Here is a 6,000-nt window from a genome sequence, read left to right as displayed (position 1 = left end):
TACTCAATGTATACCTCTTCCTCAAGCTCACCATTCAAAAATGCACATTAACATCCATTTGATAGACTTTATAGTTCTTATAAATTGCATAGGCAAGAAATAGTCTAACAACTTCAATTCTAGTTACAAGTACAAATGTCTCACCATAATCAGTTCCTTCCATTTAAGAATATCCTTTGTAAACCAATCTAGCCTTGTTTCTTACAACTTGACCATCCTCATTTAGTTTATTCCTAAAAACCCATTTAGTTCCAATAACATTCTTATTTTTAGGCCTGGGAACTAAAGTTGAAGTCTCATTCTTCTCTATCTGATCTAATTCATCTTCCATATCCTTTAACCAATGTTTATATCTTTACAGGATTCAATAACAGATGCTAGTTTAATTTGAGAAATAAGACATACCTCTTCATTTTCCATTGTTATTCTTGTCATAACTCCCTTGTTCCTATCTCCAATGATTTGATCTTCAGAATGATTTAACCTTACATACCTTGGTGTCTTCTGAACTTCGGGTTCACTATTTTGATCATGAGTCACAGTAGAATTTTTTGATAGTACTAGTGTAACTATCTCAGTGTCTTGTACCGGTTGAGGCATTACCAGTTCAGTTATGATCATTTCCACTGTCGGTTCCCTGTCACATGATATAGATTGATTTCTGTATTGTTCATCCACTTTCACATTTGTTCTCTCCACAATTTTCTGAAATCTTTTGTTATAACATCTATATGCTTTTCTTTGAATTGAATATCCAAGAAATATCCCTTCATCACATCTAGGATCAAACTTCCCAATTGAATCATACCTTTTGATATAATATTTACTTCCAAAAATTCTGAAATATTTAACAGTGGGTGTATGTCCACACCACAATTCATAAGGAGTCTTACTGGTTTCATCTTTGATGTGAACTGTGTTGATTGTGTAGACTGTTGTACTCACTTCTCTCCAGTGAATGTGAGGCAAGTTGGCTTCCATCATCATAGTTCTTGTTGCATCCAAAATGGTTCTATTATTTCTTTCCACTACTCCATTTTGCTGAGGAGTCCAGGGTGCAGATAACTATCTCCTAATTCCATTTGTCTCATAATAACTGTTAAATTCATGAGAAGTGAACTCCTCAACTTTGTGGATGTTTATCTTGTTGCTTCTGGTTAGTTGATCAATGAGGATAAATCTTTCAGTTTCTTCTTCAACACACCCGGAGCTATTCAGTTGTGGATTTATCATATCTTGAGTTTCCAGGTCGGTTCTCTTCCTTTAACTTACTTGGGTATACCTATCTTTGCTGGTAACCCTCCCAGGGACTCTTGGTAGGGTATTCTAGACAAATTCCACATGAATTTTGAATATTAGATGCACATATGGTTATCCTTTGCTGGGCGGGTTAGACCGATCCAATCAGGGGTTCATGCTCTTTTGATTTATAGGTGTATGCTCCAAGTGCCTCGAAAGTGGTTTGTGAAGGAATTGGATTCTTTGGCAAGGTAATTCTTATGGGCAGGCAACCAGTCCTCCTCTAAATGGGGTCTTGTCAAATGGGGCTTGGTGTTCAGCCCGAAACAATTGGGTGGGCTTTGAATATATGTCTTACCTAGGACAATATTCGCAAGCGTGGGTTTCATGGTCCTTCCATTTGTATTTTTTGTGGTAATGGGGAGGAGGATTCTTCACACCTGTTCTTTAGATACCCTTTCTTGATGCAAATCTAACATGACTAGTGGGGGTGTGGAAACATCCTTGTGTTCATGTGGATTTTCTAGTGGAGTTTTGGAGCAGTTTGGGCAAGCCTCCTATTTTATCTTCTTTTCTTCAGATTGTGTGGCACATTGGGCCCATTTTCATACTTTGGTAGATCTGGATAGAGAGGATTAAGAGGATCTTTAGAGAAGTCAGACTAATAGTTCAACAAGTGTGGAATAGAATAATTGGGATGATCCAAGAGATGGTAGAAGCTAAATGTGAGGTGAATTTTTCTCTAGATAGAGAAGAGGCTGAAATTGTGAGTAGGTTGGGTTTGCAGGAGATGTCTAATGTCTCCGCTTGTGTCAGGAGTGGTAGACGTACTATGAAGAAGATTCAAAGGGTGGGAAGATGGTTTCCCCCTCATGATGACTACATTAATATTAACATCGATGGCTTGTCTCGTAGTAATTCGGGTCCTCCTAAGATTGGAGGTGTTGGTAGGAACCGTGTGGGTGTTGTGGTTTTCTTTTTTTCCATGTATAAAGGGCAGTAGGCTAATAATTTTATGGAGGGATTAGAAATTCTCTATACCTCGGAATGTGCATATGAGTTGGGGTGGCGTAAGGTTATCTGTGAATTGGATTTGTTAATTATTATTAATCTATTGATTGAGCATGAGGTGAGTGGGATTAATTGGTAGCTGGTAGAGATTGTTCATCAAATTTTTCAAATTAGTGTTATGATGGAGAATGTGTCTTACATCCACATTCCTCATGAATTGAATAAAGTAGTTGATTGTTTGGCTAAGTAGGCCTCAGAACATGGTGATTATTATAAAGTTGAGGGTTGGGAGCATCTTTCCTGTGATTACTGTCAGGATTTGAAAAGATTCTTTGCTGAGGACATGGATAGTTATGAAGCTGGTTGATAACTTATATGGTTTGTTGTTCTCTTCTAGAGCTTTGGGGCTCTGGTTTTCTTATGTAATGCTTGTTTCTCATTATTAATAAATTTTTCACCCCTTTATTCAAATAGAGAGAGCAAGGGATTCAAATTCAAAAGGATGTAGAAAACTGATGTAAAGTGTGGGCGATTGGGCATGTTGTTTATGTGTTTGGGTGTCAGGTTGCTCTCACAAAGTGCTTAGTGTGGTAGCATATATTTGAATTGAGTTATTTTCACTCTTTTTTATTAAGGCTGATACATTCATAGAGCTCCAATTAGAGGAATGAAGGTATGCGTTTCATCTAAAATGAATCGCTTGAATTTAAACAAACATTTTTTTAATGTAGTTTAGGAGAAAAGTATAAAATTTTTACTTGTAGTTGGAAAATGAAGGGTTATGAATGATTCGATTAAGTGGATGGCTGAGATTAAAATTTAATTTGAGGTGGAATAGATTGACTATAATTGAATATTAATTTAATTTAAGATTGTTGATGTAAATCAAAATTATTATTTAAATGATTGGCAATTGATTTTGGATGGCTAAGATTTTAAATTCATTTTTTTTAAGAACTAATTTCATCCTGTAGAATTAAATAGATTATTATTATTAATATATTATAATATATTAGATAGGTTAAAAGAGCATAGGAAGTCCCTAAAAAAAAGGAGCAAGAATGGAAAATGTGAAAGAAATCATGGTGGAAAAAAGTATTAAAAAATGTTGAAAATGGGTGATGATTGATGTGGATTGAGATCTTAGGCTATGGATGCAAACTAAAATCTCAATTGTCCACAAAAATTATTGGGGAACAATGAATAAGGTTTCGATACAATACTAATAAGAGAACCAATAACTTTGATTGATAATTCCCTCTTTGACATGTGATTGGAACTAAAATCATAATGTGTGTTCATGATCTAGGTTTAATGATAAGAAACTGATAAATCTCAACAATAACATTGTATTACAAAAAAAAACATCTAACACAATAGCTTAGATCTCGAAAGAGGACACAAAAAGGAATCTTTAATGGTAAGATGAGCCTAAAAATACTGGACTAGTGTACTAGGTACCCCATTTTGAGGTCGCATGTGCAAATAGAAAGATATAGTTTTGTACTTAGGGGGTCTTGTATTTATATTACTCTAAAATTCAGCCAAAAAGTGTTAGACATGGGTGTTGGGTGCCCTACCCTAGGGGCTTTCACCTGTTTGAAATCTATGAATGAACATTGTCTTCTCTAAACACTTCTAATGCACTCTATGGTCGGATCTAAGCCTACATGCATCAAAATGGGAAAGAAGGGTTGTTCTCCATAGGGGCTTGCCAAGTAGTCAATTGAACGCCTTTTTGGTCTTTCCACTTCCACTATAATAGCGATTGATGAAAAAGAGAGCTTGTCACTAGAAGGATAGAGACGAAAACAATAATGGAAATAGTTTAATTAACAAATATTACTTAAGATATGAAACCCTTTGCTTGAAAGCTCAAATAATGCTTGATGTTTCTTGGAATTTATTAATGCATTTCTTCAAAATGGAGCACTTCTAGTTGGAGCACTAGGCACCCTAGTCTAGGGTATTGGACACCCCAATACTAGTTGTTTGGGATTAAAAAAAAGGTCATGAAAAGGGGTATGCACCAAGCTAACATAAACAATCCCAAAATTGAGCATCATCAGACATGAGTTAGGTACACATTAGGCATAACAACCAAAGTAGATCCACACTAAGAGTGATATTTGTATATGGATATAATTTACTACACTATCTAGGTGAAAATGGGGTGAACAAACAATATTGGTAGCTAGGAAAAAAAATAGAGATTTTCTTTTTGAAATCTTAATTTTTTAGCTAGCAAAATTCTATAATAATCTAATCAAGGTTTGGTAACTAAAAATGATTTATCAAAATCAAGTATTAGCATGGCAAGACCACATACTTTAGATCTACGACAATAATTCCTACATTCCAATAAAGAATCATGACAAAAGGAATAAAAACTCATAGGTTAGTTCAAGGGGGGCCTTGACTATAGGTCATTTTTTGTTGGATGATATGTAGGAGCCTATGCACCACATGCTAGGAGAAATGACTATTATGAAGGAAAATTTGGCTAATTCACATGAAGAGATATCTACTATCTATAAAATAGTATCATATATCTATGATTATATTAGGATTGATGATTTTAGGTTAACAATGTTGGGATGATAATATTAAATTTCTTTATGTATAGTCTCGTATTAATATTTAAATCCATCAACATTATTTCTGTGAACTTATCATTTGACTTCAATTTTGAAACTTATGGGGGATGATAAGGATTTCTATATATTCCACAATGTAGGAGAATTTTATTTATCAATTTTAACTCACAGTCACATAAAGTAGCACATAATTCTAAAAAATAAATTGTAAATATTGAAAATAACGTTTTCTTTGATGTTGTGAAGGAAACTATGAATAAAGAAACCTTAAATATTAATGTTTATATTTGATTATCATGTTAGTATATGCACATTTTTTTATAAAAGAACATTATTATTTACTTTTTAAAACATAAAAAGGATGCTTTAGAGGTTGGTCAGAGTGCTACTGGTGGGAAGACTAGTTCAGGTTGTTGTACTAGGAGAAGGAGTGGGAACCAGGAATAGGGTACCTCTAGATTCATCATGGAGGATCTGGAGAAAATCAGTAAGAAGATTATTCAGAAAAACACTGAACTGGAGCACTCTCTTAGTTGAGTCCTTTTTTATTGTTTTTCGGGGTGTTTTTATCTTGTTTTTTGGTGTTGGGTCTCTGTGGGGTTTATCCCATGTTTCCCTTTTGTTTAATGTCTTTTTGGCTGCTAGACTTGGTCTATAAAGCTTTGGGTTCCAGGTCCCTGTAAAACCTATTTATCTCTAACAAAAACATTATTATTTATTTTACATTTGGTCCTTGCTTCCATTATACTAATTTGGCATATCTTACTTTAAGCCTATACTATCATTTTGTTAGTGATGAATGATATTGATGACTAATTCACCATTAAATATAGGAATTAGGTAAGAGATAAAACTAATTAAATGCATAATCTCTTAAGGTTCATGAAAATAATTTATCCAACATTCATGTTCATCATAAAAGTAATTAGAGAAATTTTTTGGTTGAAAAAAAATGTGATTAAATAAGGTAGTGTATTTCCCATTATACACTGTAAATTTAGGTTCTATATATCACATTGATAAGGACATTCTCTAGGATATCATAAGTCAATTGATGGCTTAAATTAAGTAACTCCTTTGATAGATCCAATTTTTAGAGACTTGCAAATTATTGACATTGGTTTTGATATCCCTTAAGTCACTCATATTGGTG

Source organism: Cryptomeria japonica, chromosome 7 (assembly GCF_030272615.1).
Source record: "Cryptomeria japonica chromosome 7, Sugi_1.0, whole genome shotgun sequence".
In the NCBI taxonomy this organism is placed as follows: domain Eukaryota; kingdom Viridiplantae; phylum Streptophyta; class Pinopsida; order Cupressales; family Cupressaceae; genus Cryptomeria; species Cryptomeria japonica.
This window is presented reverse-complemented; position numbering follows the sequence as displayed.